This window comes from Pristiophorus japonicus, chromosome 1 (genome assembly GCF_044704955.1).
Source record: "Pristiophorus japonicus isolate sPriJap1 chromosome 1, sPriJap1.hap1, whole genome shotgun sequence".
Classification (NCBI taxonomy): domain Eukaryota; kingdom Metazoa; phylum Chordata; class Chondrichthyes; family Pristiophoridae; genus Pristiophorus; species Pristiophorus japonicus.
Genome location: NC_091977.1, coordinates 380,756,294 through 380,773,881, shown reverse-complemented (window position 1 = coordinate 380,773,881; position 17,588 = coordinate 380,756,294).

Below are 17,588 nucleotides of genomic sequence, written 5' to 3'. Positions count from 1 at the left end.
ATCTGTGAACTTACAGAGGCTGGCCAAACGCCAGAGGTCCGCTACAAAGTCCGGTATGCTCTGTCCTTCACGACGTCGGTGGGTGTAGAATCTGTGTCGAGCCATGTGTATGCTGCTCGCCGGCTTGAGGTGCTCCCCGATTAATTTGCTGAGCTCTTCAAAGGTTTTGTCCGACAGCTTTTCGGGTGCCAGTAAGTCCTTCATGAGAGCATAAGTCTTTGGCCCGCAGCTGGTCAGGAGATGAGCCCGTCGCTTGTCGGCCGCTGCATCCCCCAGCCAGTCTTTAGTTACGAAGCTTTGCTGAAGCCTCTCGACAAAATCGTCCAAGTCTTCCCCAACACAGTAGCGTTCCTCTGTGCTACCAGTGGCCATTCTCGTGGGTCATGAATTCCCGTTTCTCGTCGCCAATGTAAATTCCTTACTCTGCAGCATGAAACCACACGAGGCACATTCCAGGGAAAAGGCCACTCTTTGACCTTAGCTCTTTATTACAGGACTCCAGAAGTGATGACCCTGCGTGGGACCTCCCTTTATATACCTGTGTGATCAGGTAAGGAGCGTCTCCCACAAGTTCACCCCCTGTGGTCAAGGTGTGCATCTAAGTTGAGTGTATACAGTAATACAGTGGTGTTACATAGAAACATAGAAACATAGAAACATAGAAACATAGAAAATAGGTGCAGGAGTAGGCCATTCGGCCCTTCTAGCCTGCACCGCCATTCAATGAGTTCATGGCTGAACATTCAACTTCAGTACCCCATTCCTGCTTTCTCGCCATACCCCTTGATCCCCCTAGCAGTAAGGACCTCATCTAACTCCTTTTTGAATATATTTAGTGAATTGGCCTCAACAACTTTCTGTGGTAGAGAATTCCACAGGTTCACCACTCTCTGGGTGAAGAAGTTCCTCCGCATCTCGGTCCTAAATGGCTTACCCCTTATCCTTAGACTGTGACCCCTGGTTCTGGACTTCCCCAACATTGGGAACATTCTTCCTGCATCTAACCTGTCTAACCCCGTCAGAATTTTATATGTTTCTATGAGGTCCCCTCTCATTCTTCTGAACTCCAGTGAATACAAGCCCAGTTGATCCAGTCTTTCTTGATAGGTCAGTCCCGCCATCCCGGGAATCAGTCTGGTGAACCTTCGCTGCACTCCCTCAATAGCAAGAATGTCCTTCCTCAGGTTAGGAGACCAAAACTGTACACAATACTCCAGGTGTGGCCTCACCAATGCCCTGTACAACTGTAGCAACACCTCCCTGCCCCTGTACTCAAATCCCCTTGCTATGAAGGCCAACATGCCATTTGCTTTCTTAACCGCCTGCTGCACCTGCATGCCAACCTTCAATGACTGATGTACCATGACACCCAGGTCTCTTTGCACCTCCCCTTTTCCTAATCTGTCACCATTCAGATAATAGTCTGTCTCTCTGTTTTTACCACCAAAGTGGATAACCTCACATTTATCCACATTATACTTCATCTGCCATGCATTTGCCCACTCACCTAACCTATCCAAGTCGCTCTGCAGCCTCACAGCATCCTCCTCGCAGCTCACACTGCCACCCAACTTAGTGTCATCCGCAAATTTGGAGATACTACATTTAATCCCCTCATCTAAATCATTAATGTACAGTGTAAACAGCTGGGGCCCCAGCACAGAACCTTGCGGTACCCCACTAGTCACTGCCTGCCATTCTGAAAAGTACCCATTTACTCCTACTCTTTGCTTCCTGTCTGACAACCAGTTCTCAATCCATGTCAGTACACTACCCCCAATCCCATGTGCTCTAACTTTGCACATCAATCTCTTGTGTGGGACCTTGTCGAACGCCTTCTGAAAGTCCAAATATACCACATCAACTGGTTCTCCCTTATCCACTCTACTGGAAACATCCTCAAAAAATTCCAGAAGATTTGTCAAGCATGATTTCCCTTTCACAAATCCATGCTGACTTGGACCTATCATGTCACCTCTTTCCAAATGCACTGCTATGACATCCTTAATAATTGATTCCATCATTTTACCCACTACCGATGTCAGGCTGACCGGTCTATAATTCCCTGTTTTCTCTCTCCCTCCTTTTTTAAAAAGTGGGGTTACATTGGCTACCCTCCACTCCATAGGAACTGATCCAGAGTCAATGGAATGTTGGAAAATGACTGTCAACGCATCCACTATTTCCAAGGCCACCTCCTTAAGTACTCTGGGATGCAGTCCATCAGGCCCTGGGGATTTATCGGCCTTCAATCCCATCAATTTCCCCAACACAATTTCCCGGCTAATAAGGATTTCCCTCAGTTCCTCCTCCTTACTAGACCCCCCGACCCCTTTTATAACCGGAAGGTTGTTCGTGTCCTCCTTCGTGAATACCGAACCAAAGTACTTGTTCAATTGGTCTGCCATTTCTTTGTTCCCCGTTATGACTTCCCCTGATTCTGACTGCAGGGGACCTACGTTTGTCTTTACTAACCTTTTTCTCTTTACATATCTATAGAAACTTTTGCAATCCGTCTTAATGTTCCCTGCAAGCTTCTTCTCATACTCCATTTTCCCTGCCCTAATCAAACCCTTTGTCCTCCTCTGCTGAGTTCTAAATTTCTCCCAGTCCCCAGGTTCGCTGCTATTTCTGGCCAATTTGTATGCCACTTCCTTGGCTTTAATACTATCCCTGATTTCCCTTGATAGCCACGGTTGAGCCACCTTCCCTTTTTTATTTCTATGCCAGACAGGAATGTACAATTGTTGTAGTTCATCCATGCGGTCTCTAAATGTCTGCCATTGCCCATCCACAGTCAACCCCTTAAGTATCATTCGCCAATCCATCTCAGCCAATTCACGCCTCATACCTTCAAAGTTGTTACAAACATGACATACGGTCCCATGTACAGTGCCTCAAAGACCCCTACTCTAGCATAGTTCCTCATCATAATCTGGTCCCCTATTTCCCACTCATGGTGTTTGCGGAGCTCTAGCAGCAGTCGGTTGCTCCGATGCTGTTTTCCCACGTTGTTAGCAGCCTGCCAGTGAATCTGTTCAAGATGTTCAAACAGATTCCTGACAAAGCTGTCCAGGTTCGCTTCCCTAAGCTGACCTTCCGTGAATACCGGGGCTAACACATGGGTGGGGGTTCGCATGGCTCTGCCGTTCATGAGCTCGTACATGTCAGCCTGCTGGTTTCCCTCGCTATGTGGTTCTGTGGTGGAATGTGCCTTCACCTTATGTATGTAGATATTCCCTTCCTCCCTTACGGCTTTCATGATCTTTTCCAGTCAGGGCTTAATTGCCAGGGGTCTCCAGTCTGTGGATGTGTATCCGCGGCGGGACCAGATAACCAGGTTCTCCGTACACGAATTGCATGTGAACATGCTGTCCGAGCAAATCGTGTATGGGGTAGCGAATTCTTCGGGGTGTGTGACTACCTACACCACTGCAGACAGTTCAGCGTGCTGGGTGCTTATAATACTGGGGAGTTTAATCACCAGGGCAATGCCTGCCTCGGGATCATAAACTCCGCAGACTGTGAGTCGTTCGCCCGCAGATACCGTGCTTGAACAGTCCACATAGATCTCTCGGCCTGTGGGATGTAACCTAGCCCGAAAGCCTATACCAATTTCCCATACTCCTTCTATGGAACACCAAAGGGCTGTCCCTGGATAAATCATGTTGGCTGCGAGTCTTGGCTCGAAGAGACCGTTTATCCTTAGGTCCATTTGAGAGAGGAGCAGGGTCTAGCGAGCAATGCGGGCACTGCTCACTGTATCCGTCCTTAATTCTCCCATCCAGGAGCATTTGGGTCGGCGTATGATGGGTAAGGAATGTGATAGGGGACCTCCTGTGAAGATCAGTGTTCTTTTTACAGCCCAGTGAGTGGTTAGGAGGTGCCGCTCACAGTTGGAGTATCCCTTCTCCACTTCCGTGAGTATCCTGGAGGAGTAGATCACTGGTCTCAGCTGGCCGTGCCGCTCTTGGAGCAGTACTGCACTCAGGCTGTCCCCACTGGCTGCTACCTCCACGAAAAACTCTTTACCCCCATCTATGGCCCCTAGAGCTGGCGTGGTCTGCAGGTCTTTCTTGAGTTGGATAAATGCTGCCTCGCAACCTTCGTCCCATTCCCACTCCACTCCCTTGTGTAGGAGTCGGAGCAGAGGGGCTGAATAATCCTCAATGAAATCTCTGCAGTACCTGGTTAGCCCGAGAAAAGATCTTACTCCTGTTTCTGTGCTGGGGGCTGGTAACTTCTGCACTGCTTCCCTTCTAGCTTTGTCAATGGCTCTTTCCCCTGCGCGCACAGCCAGTCCCAGGAATTTTACTTCCTTCAGGCCGATCTGTGCCTTCTTGGGGTTTACTTTAAACCCTTCTTCTTTCAGCAGCTCCAGCAGCTCAGCCAGCAGTGGGCTATGCTCCTCCCCCTCTTCGGTGAACTGGAGCAGGTCATCTACATACTGTACTAGCTGCTGGGGTCTGCTGAAGTTCTTTAAACAGTTGGCCATACACTGATGGAAAATACTGGGGCTGTTGTGGAAGCCCTGAGGGAGACAGTTCCAAGTGTATTGCTGTCCTTTAAAGGTAAAAGCAAACTTGTACTGATCTTCCCTTCTTAAAGGTATGGACATTAACCCATTGGAAACATCCAGCACTGTGAAGGTAGTCGCGGAGGCTGGGATACTTCCAATGAGGTCGGCGACAGCAGCAACGGTGGGTGCACAGGCAGGGATGTTACAGTTGAGTACTCGATAGTCCACCGTGGCTCTCCAGGAGTTGTCCGGTTTCTTAACCAGCCACAATGGAGAGTTCACATGCGTAGCTATTGGTCTCAATACCCCCTGTTTAATGAGAAAACCCAAGGCTGTTTCCAGGTCTGCCTCCGCCTCCCTGGGGAAGTTGTACTGTTTCTGCGGTCGGGTCATGGGGTCCCCATCTATGCTAACCTCGACCCCATTTATTCTCCCACAGTCGTGTTTGTGAGTGGCAAAAGCTGCAAGGTTTTCCCTCACATATTCTTGATATTCTATCGGGGTGTTACTGACCAGTGATTCAAGGTATTAACCCTCCTTTGGCTTCATGGTGCACACCGTCCATTTTCCGTGTTTTCCTGGGATAATCATCACCTCACTCTCCTATCCTGTAAAGACTGACTCCCAAAGACAGTGGTTTCTTAAATCCACTCGGATCCCGTGGCCTAGGATGCAGTCAGCCCCCAGGATCCCTCTTCCTTCCTGCTCCCACTTCATCAGGACACAAGTCCACTTAGTGTGGAGTGTACCTAAATAAATGGAGAACAGAACGGAGAATGAGCCGGTCTGCTCCGTGCCTGTGAAACCTACCAAGCTGTAGGGGACCCCGTTAGACAGAGGTGAAGCGGCGGGGTTGGCTGCATAGACAAGGGTGCTTGAGGCACCGGTGTCCAGCAGGTAAGTCCCTTTTACCTTTTCCACTTCCATCTGTACGGTCGGTCTCCCCCACGCATCATACTCGAGGGCACACAGGTGGACAGGCTGTGCCTGTCCTAGTCACGGCTTTGGTTGGGAGGGGGCAGATGGGATCTCGGTACCGCTGGTGGTGGCTACCTCCCCAGGGCCATCTAACATGGCTCGGAGTGCGGTTAGAAACGTATCGAATGAGTGGGGAGGGACTGGCTTATCTGACTCGGTCTTTCAGGCAGGGGCTGGAGAACTCTTTCCTGCACTACTCTTCCATGGATTTCTACAATCCTTTCTCCAGTGCCCACTCTTTCCACACCCAAAGCAAATACGTTTTGTATCGGAGGGGTTGCCCCCCTCGTGGCGTCATTCCTTCTTATCTTGGCTAGGTCGGATTTTGTGAACCCTTCCCTTTTGTGAGTGCTCTTCTGTCCCTCTGCCATTTCTGTAAGCTAGGGTCAGTTGCCTCAGCACTCCCTGTTCTGTGGATTGGGGATCTCTTGGGTCGAACCAGGCCTCAGCCTTAGTTCTTATTCTGGGTAAACTGTGAGCTACTAGGCTTCGGAGCCAGTGTGCTAATTTGTCCGGGCTTAGGTTTTCTCTGTCTATGGCCCCACTACAGGCGCTTTGGTACACAGGCCACTATCGGTCTGCGAACGCCTGTGGGGTTTCTCCTGTGAGCTGCACCGTTTTCTCCACTCTGGGGAAGGGATTCCCATCATTGCAGCCCATAGCTTCTAAAATGTCTTTCTGAACGGCAGCAAGTGTTTTCTGTCCTCTGTTGCTCTTAGTAGAGAGGGACTGGTACAGTTTGCTGTCTAGGGATAGGAGAAGCATCTTTGCCATTTCTGCATCATCACACCCATTAATATTCCCTGCCTGTTCCACCTCCACAAAGTGAACCGAGGGGTCACCCTTTGGAGTTAGCTTTCCCAGGTGGCTTATCATAGCCCTAAGCTGGTGGGGAGTGTGGGGGACCACAAACTGACTTTCCAGGGGCCCTGGACCCCCAGCAAGGGTGGGCGGGCCAAACTTCTGTTGCTGGACCGGGCCCTGGTTCTGGCTCTCTCTGTTCTGGCTCGTCTCCCTCTCCTCCCTGCGGCCAAGTCGAGCTGAAACTCGGTGCCACAGGTGGTGGTGGTTCACTATCCCTGTCCGCCCCGCAACTGATTTGCCCTCCTGCTGCACCAGTGTAGTCACCAGTGCCACAGGTGGTGGCCAGGTAGTTTCCTGCTTCTCTTCCAGGTTTACCTGGGGCATACCCAGGCTTATTAGGCATACCATGCCTTTTGCCTCGGATAGAGCAAGATTTAAACTTTTAATTTGTTGCTGGCAGGGACCATGGTCTCCCGATTCAAACCCATTAGTGCTAGCTACTTTATACGCTACTTGCACATCTTTTAATCTTTCCTGGAGCTCTTTTACCTGTAGGGTGAGCTGAGTGCTTTCCTTCCTCAGTGACTGTTCATTACTTTTGGCCTCAGTAATCTGACATCGAAAATAGTCCTGACTGTTTTTAAACCTTTCCATTATCTGGGTCCTTTCCTGTTTTAGCTTACGGAGCTCTCCCGAAAATCTTTCTTCTGACATAACCCTTTCCTGATAGTTCTCTGCGCATTCCCATTAACTCTGCCTGTAGTATGTCATTGGTTTTATCTAGGAGTTGGACCTTTTGCTGTAGACAGACCAACCAAATTGCCTTCTCTACTGCTTCTTTGTGATCTTTGCTTGCTGTCCACTGGGCTGCAGCGTCAGCTGGACGCTGAGCGCGCAATAGACTAAGCACCCATTCCGTAGTGACATTCACTTTCTTATACACATAGGAGGAAATCCTCTCTTCCATTTTGGTTCTATGCCCCAAACCAGCAGTTTCCACATCACAACCCTTGTACCAGAGTCCTGCCGCAGATGTCATTGTGTAAGGGGTGGTCTCTAGGAAGGGGTCAGGTTCCCTTCTGACCAACTTGAGCGATTCCAATAGCTCCCACTCCCTTGGGTTCTAGACTCTGGATTTATTTGGGGGATGTGACAAAATGCAAAGGACACTGGTTTGATGCAAAAGAACTTCGATTTTTATTACAGTCAAGAAAATACAAACTTATAATTACTCTAATAAGGAAGTACAATGTCAAAACTTATTCAAACTTATGAAAGAACGATACCTTACGCACTCAGAGGGGGTTGCAATAGCTTATGACTCTAACAGAGAATAATACATCACATATTCAAAGGATGTTACAGTAGAATTACACCTCCCACCTCCTAATACTTAATCCTAGCTAGATTGGACTCCAGGGCAGGCAGGGACTATGCTTACCAATCCTTTTTGACAGTTAGCGGTAGATCGCGGTTTCAGGGTTCGCTGGATGCGGTAGGGTCTGCTTGCCGTACCCCGAATGTCGGAGAAGACTTCTTGCTGCGCAATCTTCAGTTGGGTTGAGTCCGCTGATGCAGTAAGGCGCGTTTTGGATCTATGGGGTAAGTACCCGAATTTCTTCATTCGAAATAGGTTTCTACATTCTTTTAGGTAATGTTTTACCCGTTGGTAGGTCAGGATTAGATTGTAGAGTGCAAACTTTTCGATTCTTCGGTTTTTTCCCGTTGGAATTTTGTTTCCAGTTTGGTCGATCACGGTGGTTTTCCGTTGATACCACATTGGTTGCGATCGGTTGCTGCCGCGATGTTGATGTTCTTCCTTCCTTCAGGACTTCAGGACTTCGATGCTGGAGAAGTTAGTTTACAACTGTTGCGTTGGTTTCTCTTCTTGTCTTGGTGGCATACTCGCAGTATAGCACCTGGTGTAGTATGGCACACCCTCTGTTGAAACAGGGGGCCAATTATAACGTTTGAGTGGTTCTAATCTTGGCGCAAAATCCGTTCAGAATTCTTTGTTTAAATTTGGCGGGCTTGGCTCTTCATTGTAATATTTTTGGCGGGCTCATTAAAAGTGGATATGTTTTGGGTAGGTTGATGTTCGAAAACTGCTTCCTGATGGAAATATTAGTTTGATAATTACAACGTCCTTTTGTGCTTAGTTTTTTGCATACAGGCTGGGTTGGGCCGCTTTGTGATGTATATGCTGAAATGGTTTTGCAGTTTCAAGTTGATGGATAGCTACCTCTGGGCCATTTTGTAATGCTAATGTCTCTTGTGGAGAAGGATTCTCGATTTCCCATTTCTCCAGACTGGTTACTTTCGTCCTCACACCCAGGTAGTCTCAATTAATCAGGTTGTCTCCTGTTAGTCCTTTTAGGCCTGCCCACAGCCTTGAATTTGTCTTTTAAAAATCCAAAATTCTATTAAAGTTCATAGTTTCTTCCATAAGCTCTTAGTCCCAAATTAAATTTCCTTTCATAGAAACATAGAAACATAGAAAATAGGTACAGGAGTAGGCCATTTGGCCTTTCGAGCCTGCACCACCATTCAATAAGATCATGGCTGATCATTCCCTCAGTACCCCTTTCCTGCTTTCTCTCTATACTCCTTGATCCCCTTAGCCGTAAGGACCATATCTAACTTCCTCTTGAATATATCCAATGAACTGGCATCAACAACTCTCTGCGGCAGGGAATTCCACAGGTTAACAACTCTCTGAGTGAAGAAGTTTCTCCTCATCTCAATCCTAAATGGCCTACCCCTTATCCTAATTCTGTGTCCCCTGGTTCTGACTTCCCCAACATCGGGAACAATCTACCCACATCTAACCTGTCCCATCCCGTCAGAATCTTGTCTGTTTCTATAAGATCCCCTCTCATCCTTCTAAACTCCAATGTATAAAGGCCCAGTTGGTCCAGTCTCTTCTCATATGTCAGTCCAGCCATCCCGGGAATCAGTCTGGTGAACCTTCGCTGCACTCCCTCTATAGCAAAAATGTCCTTCCTCAGATTAGGAGACCAGAACTGAGCACAATATTCCAGGTGAGGCCTCACCAAGGCCCTGTACAACTGCAGTAAGACCTCCCTGCTCCTATACTCAAATCCCCTAGCTATGAAGGTCAACATACCATTTGCCTTCTTTACCGCCTGCTGTACCTGTATGTCAACTTTCAATGACTGATAAACCATGACACCCAGGTCTCGTTGCATCTCCCCTTTTCCTAATCTGCCACCATTCTGATAATATTCTGTCTTTGCGTTTTTCCCAAAGTGGATAACCTCACATTTATCCACATTATATTGCATCTGCCATGCGTTTGCCCACTCACCTAACCTGTCTAAGTCACCCTGCAGCCTCTTAGCGTTCCCCTCACAGCTCACACCACCACCAGTTTAGTGTCATCTGTAAACTTGGAGATATTACATTCAATTCCTTCATCTAAATCATTAATGTATATTGTAAAGAGCTGGGGTCCCAGCACTGAGCCCTGCGGCACTCCACTAGTCAATGCCTGCCATTCTGAAAAGGACCCGTTTATCCGAACTCTCTGGCTCCTATCTGCCAACCAGCTCTCTATCCACGTCAGTATATTACCCCCAATACCATGAGCTTTGATTTTGCACACTAATCTCTTGTGTGGGACCTTGTCAAAAGCCTTTTGAAAGTCCAAATGCACCACATCCACTCGTTCTCCCTTGTCCACTCTACTATTTGCATCCTCAAAAAATTCCAGAAGATTTGTCAAGCATGATTTCGAATGACTCAAACACCGGGGGGCGGGGGGGTTCTTGTGAATTTTGAACCCCCCTTCAAAGGATTACGGGAGTAACAGTAAAAGCATTCATGTAAACTGATTGTAACAAGTGGAAAGGATTGTTCAGTAGGAATGATTTTAGGTAAAATCCAACGTATGTGGACTTCATATCACTTTGGAATGCCTGAGAGCCCTGTTAAAGTCAAGAATAAAACTTGTTCTTTGTGTACGTTTAGTGGCTTTTCAATATTGCATTCGTAAACATTTTGGAGCTGAAAATGTATGACCCTTCCAAGACATTCCCACCTTAACTTCAATGTAAGTGTGGCTGATGGGCGGCAAATTCCATTAGAAGTTTACAAATGGCCTTGTAAGGGGAAAATCCTTCACTCAGCCCAAATAAAACCATTGATCTAGGAGGGGGGAAAGACCAGGTTGGAATCTCCTAAATTGGGAGTTCCCACATCCCTAACATAACGTTGAATCGGTGGACCACTATACTAAGTGCAACAAAATGCAGAAATGAAGCCCACCTGGTGATACTGATCTGGATTCTGGCAAAAGGATGTTTTTTTTGGCCGTCTTACAAAGTGGTCTAAGTAAGAAGTTCCTATCATTTGTTCAGCTTCTGCCCACAACCATTTGCCAGATTTTCTGGCCCAAGGGGAATGACCGATGCCTGAGTGGCACTTCCAGTAGAACAGGTGCCCACTTGGTATACTAACATAACAGGACCGTTTCTGAGTTTGTGGCCTTTTGCTGGGATGCTGAGACTTTCAGCCTGCTATCTTTGGATCATGTCCAGCAGTGTCACAACATAGAATCATAGAATTATAGAAGTTTACAGCACGGAGGTCATTTCGGCCCATCGTGTCCATGCCAGCCAACAAGAGGCTATCCAGCCTAATCCCACTTTCCAGCTCTAGGTCTATGGCACTTCAAGTGCCCATCCAAGTAATGTTAAATGTGGTGAGGGTTTCTGCCTCTACCACCCTTTCAGGCAGTGAGTTCCAAACCCCCACAACCCTCTGTGTGAAGAAATTTCCCCTCAAATCCCCTCTAAACCTTCTACCAATTATGTTAAATTTAAGCCCCTTGGTTGTTGACCCCTCTGCTAAGGAAAATAGGCCCTTTCTATCCACTATATCGAGGCCCCTCATAATTTTATACGCCTCAATAAGGTCCTCCCTCAGCCTCCTCTCTTCCAATGAAAACAAACTCAGCCTATCCAATCTGTCCTCATAGCTAAGATTCTCCACTCCCAGCAACATCCTCGTAAATCTCCTCTGTATCCTCTACAGTGCAATCACGTCCTTCCTTTAATGTGGTGACCAGAACTGCACGCAGTACTCCAGCTGTGGCCTAACCAGTATTTTATACAATTCAAGCATAAACACTCTGTTCTTATATTCTATGCCTCAGCTAATAAAGGGAAGCATTCCATATGTCTCCTGAACCACCTTATCTACCTGGCCAGATACCTTCAGCAATCTATGGACATGCACTCCAAGATCCCTTTGTTCCTCTACACTTCTCAGTGTCCTGCCATTTAAAGTGTATTCCCTTTCCTTGTTAGCCCTCCCCAAATGCATTACCTCACACTTCTCCAGATTAAATTCCATTTGCCACTGTTCTGCCCACTTGACCAGTTGATTGATATCTTCCTGAAGTTCACAGCTTTCTTTTTCATTATCAACCACACAGCCGATTTTAGTATCATTTGCAAACTTCTTAATCATACTCGTTATATTCAAGTCTAGATCATTGATGTATACCACAAAAAGCAAGAGACCTAGTACTGAGCCCTGCAGAACCCTACTGGAAACAACCTTCCAGTCACAAAAACACCCATCAACCATTACCCTTTGCTTCCTGCCTCTGAGCCAATTTTGGATTCAACTTGCCACTTTGCCCTGGATCCCATGGGCTTTGTAGTCAATGTCTTATCATGGGGACAACCTCTATTAGCATAGATAAATGCAAAATGATGAGACTGGGGAGAGGGATTAAGCAGTGGGAATATTGTGGAAAAACTCAGCATCTTGTACACCAGAAGAGCATGTGTGCAACTGGCCGAAGAGCTGGCCCTGTACCAATTTCTTTATGGACTGCAATTTAGTGCAGCTCTGCCTTTGGTGAGCTGAAGCTCTTGTATCCATTTTATGTTTCAACCTGCTTAAGGCCCCAGATTTGATGACAAATGTTTAACTGGACATCTATCACAAGTCTTCAACTGCCTTGGCCTTACTCTCTGGAATGTCCTCCATAAACCCCTTCAGCTCTTCACTTCCTTCTCCTCCTTTAAAAATATTGTTAAAACCCATCTTTTCAATTACCCCTCCTAATTGCTTCCTTCAAGGCTCAAAGTCATTTATATCTATATCCATTTATGAAACACCTTTAGAGGTTTTTTATAAACAGTAAAGGCTCTATAAAAATGTAGGTTGATGTTGTCTCTCTCATCTTTCATTTGTGACTCTCTCACTCCAACTCAACCTCTCTCCTTCATTTCCTTCTCTCTTGTTCTCTTTCCTTTTCTCACCTTTCCATTTTTATCTTCTCCTGTTTGTCTCTGCAATTTTGGGCAACAATCACAACTTGCAATTATAATGGAGAGGCAGCAGTCTCTGGCATTGGGTTGGGCAGGTAGAAGTGACAGCAGTTGGTTCCAGACTCTAAGGAGGACTGTCCTCTACCTCATCCCTGTTCCAGCAGAGAACCACAGATAAGTGAGATGAGGTGAGCTGTGAATGAAAAGCGCTCATCTCTGAAAGATAACTGCCAATGGAAAGAGTTGAATTTCCAACGGGGTCATGGGAATTTTTTTAATAAATTGATCGTGCTGCTGGATTTCTCAGCAGAACACTGGGTAGAAATGTGATACTGAAGGAGGAGAGCAGCTCTCCTGGGAGCAACGGTACATGTCAAACAAATGTGCTCCCAGAGAAATACCTATTGCTCGAGTTTGGCTGGAATATTTAGGTTACACAGGAGTCACAGAAGTGGGAGTTTATTTATTCATGTCATTGGATCTTTTAATAGGGAATGACATAATACCGAGAGAGGTTACAGGCAAGCTGCTCAGAGAAGAGGAGATCAGGGTGGGTGACACAGTATAGGGCCAACCTCATTAGTTCAATGAAGACAGCTACAGAAGTCATTGACTGAGTTATGCGAGATCTGGGGCTCCCCACACGTGAAGAAACTTAGGTGATAAGGTGATGTAAGGCAGAGGCCTTGAGGAGTTAGTTCCAAGCAGTGCCTAGGCTGGGTGGATAGTGGGGACTGAAGTTCAGGGTGTTCAAACAGCCCTGAAATTTCTATGATTTTTATTGTAACACTCCTTTCAAAAGAGCGTGCCTTAGATTACCTGATAGAAACACTGAAACAGCGGATGTTCTTCCAGAACTGGTCATTTCTGCCGAACCCGTGGCCATTTGTCAGGCCAACTGCAGAGTCGGCCGCCAATTAAAATTTTAAGGTTGGATGCACCAGCCCAGCCACTGGCAGGTTCCCACCGGGAAAAGCTCTCAGGGGCACCGACTGGTAGCGCCTCCGCTCCCGCGGGGCAATTTTGGCGGGGCAATATAGGTCGTGGCAGAAACCCGTTTCCACCATCCCCGGCCCTGTGGCAATTTCAGATGGGTTGGACCATCTGCCTTTCCCTTGTTGGAAAGGCCTTACTGCCCCTCTACCACCTCTTAGAGGTAATGAGCCTCAAAGAGAGGGCAATTTCAGCCCCATAATGTTTCTAGCTGAACCTTATTGTGAAATTTCCCATTGAAAAACAGATCTTTTGAAGTCATTTTGTTTGATCTGGCAAGCTCATTTTGAAACACCTCCACACACAGAAACAAATCTTGCCGACACCACTGACTCCAAACACTGCAGAGGCAGGCAGGATGACATAAAGCAGCGTGTCAAATGATTTTAGGGGTTTCACGGAGACCCAGATAGCACGTCGAAGGGGAGTGGCAGAGTTGGAGATTGCCAACCATGTTCAAGAGCTCTGGGAGAGGCAGAGAGAAACCTCAGCCAACACCTCACAAACTGAATTTAAGAAAAGAGTGACAGTTCAGTCACACAGGGCTGACTGGGTATTTAGGGAGCAGGTCTGCACCACACCTCATGCAGCACATGTCTTACCTGCTTTAAGCGGGTGGCTTGGGGAGGCCATCATTCAGCTGGGGACAGGGCGAGCATTACACCTCGGGGGAGCGGGGGGGGGGAATGTGGGACGGTGAACGGCATTACACCCAGCTGCTTTGGTGAGGTGGCAGATGGATGGGCGGAGGGAGCCCCTGGTAGGAGCAGCACCGAGCTAACATCCTGAGACCATGCTGGGGTGGGCATTGGTGCAGTAGCAGGACTGCAAAGGCAACTTAGCGCCTGCTAGGCAGTGCATACCCCGTCATACAATACAAGGGCCTGGATATTCGGGGGTTTATTGCCACTCATTAAGCTGTTTTGAAAAAAACATGGTGGCCAACTCGCCTCCGCCCACATCCAGCGGGTTTGGCAGCACCACCATTTTGGGTACATCGGCAGCGCCACCATTTTGGGTAGGTCGGCAGTGCAGCTATTGCTGTAGAAATTGAAATGAGGCAAATCATGATGTCAATGAGTGAACAACGCTGATTTAATGCACGATCTACCATTTAGAATGACTCCGCTCCACTTACCACCTTCTCTGAATCATGGTCAGCTGACCAAGAGTTCAGCAGCAGAAAGGAGGCTCTAGCTGTGCTATTTAAAGGGATCATCAGCAATAACTTGCAACTGACCTGGTTTTTCAGTTTTACTTGCTCTGTCTCAGTTTCTACAACCTCTTGCATTTTTCTAAATTTGGTTAAAGTTGCTGAGGTCACAGGGAGCATTGTTGCAAGTGGAGAGAACAGCTTGATTCTCATTTAAAGGCTTCTGTTTACACCACTCACTCACAGTTACGGGGACTGCATTTCTAATCCCCCTCGCACTTGAATAGCTGGAGAGAGGGAGCGGAGGCAGTGAAGAAGAGGACAAGATGCTCACAGAGGGAAGAGGAGGACATGACGGTTCTCAGCAGGAGGCTTTACCCACCTAGGGTCTTCCGAGAGCACTTTTCCTTCCTCCACTTAAACGAGGAGCAGGGTATTAGGAGGCTCCGCTTCACCAAGGAGTTGGTCACAGAACTCGGCCATCTCCTGCAGCCTCAGAGCCATCGCATCCCCATGGAGCAGGGCAACCAGGGCTCTCTCAATGGTCCTCAAGGTCACCGTGGTCATCAATTTTTTGCATCACTGGATCCTTCTAGTCTACTGCAGGAGAGATAGCTAACATCTCCCAGTTCGTCATCCATCGCTGCCTCCGGATGGTTGCAGAGGCTCTGTACTCCAGGAGAAAGGACTTCATTGCCTTTTCTTTGAACAGAGAGAATCAGGGCAAGTGTGCAGGTGGCTTTGCCAGGATAGCGGGCTTTCCCATGGTGCAAGGCACCATCGACTGCACACGCGTAGCTTTGTGGGCACCGTGTAACAATACTGAGATGTTCCATAACTCACTTAATCTGCAGTTGTTGTGTGACCACACCCAACACATCATGATGGTGAATTCCCGCAGTCATGATGCCTTCATCCTGCGCCAGTCCGGTGTGTCAATAATCTTCCAGCCTCCACGTCAAAACTGAGGGTGGTTGATCGGAGAGAAAGGCTATCCGCCCTGCAAATCCCCTTTGAGACTCGTAAACCCAGCAGTCTGAGCTTCCACTGCAGCAGTGAGACATTGGGTCGTTTCCATCTGTGCTGCAATGGATCGCCCATCACACCCAGCATCAGCTGTGGGTCCATAAGGTGTCTCTTGGAGTTGTCCATCATTTGTATCCCGGAAATCATGGGCTCCAAGCTTTGCAGAAAGACCCGTGCAATCTTGGAGCTGGACTCTTCCATGCTCCTTGACACTGACAAGAGGCTCTCTGGCAGGACATTGCACGAAGCATTTCCATGTGCGTGCCCATCACCCTTCTTCTGACAGCTGCCCCATCGAGGTCATCATTTGAGTCCTATGAAGCAGAACTTGTGTACAAACCCACCCTCCGGGGAGCAGGCATCGGAGCTATCCTTTCCCCCAGCCTAGCTGCAGCCCCTTCGTGCCTGGTGACTCACCATGTACAGATCTCACCTCTATACTACCAGCTACATTCTGCACACTGCCATTTTCTGAGCTGGTGTCTGCAAATGTCAAATGCAGTAACAGTGTCTCTTCTTTTTGCTGATGATGAGGGACAAGCTAGCCTGCTGGCGGTCCTTGGGTATATGAAAGCAGAAAATCACAAGGTCGGATTATGGTGAGGAGAGGGGAGAAAAGCAAGATATCCATGCATTCATCAGCAGCTTGTAAGTGAGAATAGATTGTGGGTTGAGGGAGAAGTGGGCTGTGAGAAGAAAGATTATACCGACAGTACCGTCATCATCAGCAATGGTTTCAACTTTTCCGCTGACTGCGGACTCTATCACTAACCCTCCAATGAGTTCGAGCACGGATTCCTCCAGGTCCATCAGTTTCTCTATTGTGGCTTGGCCATCTCCCATCAGTTGTTGCTCCCTCCTGTTATGTGCTACCTTGGCCTGCAAGAGAAAGGGAAGTGTGTCAGTGAGTGTAGTGCAATGTGTTTCGGAGATGTGCGTGCCATAATTGAAAAGCTGTCGGTGTGCGCAAGGTGTGAGATGTGGGTGTGAGTGTTATGCTATTGTTGCCCCCTGCTCTGACTACAACCCAGTGTCTCACCACATACAAATCCCACCTCTAATCTATTCGCAAAGATATGCACTATATCAGCATCTGAGCTGGTGGCTGCGAGTGTAAAATGAATTGGTCGTGCTAGTGTTATGTCTTCATCATCACTCTCGTCTTGGTCTTCCTCCACTGTCTGGCCAGGTTGCATCTCTTAGATATCTGAAGGGAGAAAGGCACAAGGATAAGGTTGTGGTGAGGGGCAGGAAGGGGAGAAGCAAGAGATGTGTGCTTACAGCATCTGCAGCTTGTAAATCAGAAGAGATTGTTGGATGATAGGGAAATAGGATGTGAGAAGGAGGTTTAGTTATGAGGATACAGTCATCTTTAATGTTTTCAGCCCCGCCACTGGCCCTGGCCAATGGCCAGTGCCGTCTCCTCCATGGGGGTTAGGACATGCAGATGTGCCTGTCCCTTTCCTGCAACAGAGAGGGAAGTGTGTCAGTGAATGTTGTGCAATCTGTTTGGGTGATGCGGCTGTCATGGTGGAATAGCTGGCAATGTGTGCAAGCTGTGACATGTGGATGTGAGGCTTACAACAGTGCTAAGTGTGTGAGGGTGAGGTGAAATATATAAATGTTAAGTATGAGTCCTGATTAATAGAGATTGTTGGTAGGTGAATGCTGGGGTGTGGTGAATTGAGTACTGTGCTGAGGCTTATGGTGCAGTTGGTAGGATATGGAATTTGAAGATGCATTCACTGACCTTGATCACCCCAGTGAGGTCATTGAACTTCTTGTGGCACTGCGTCCAGGTCCTCGGGCC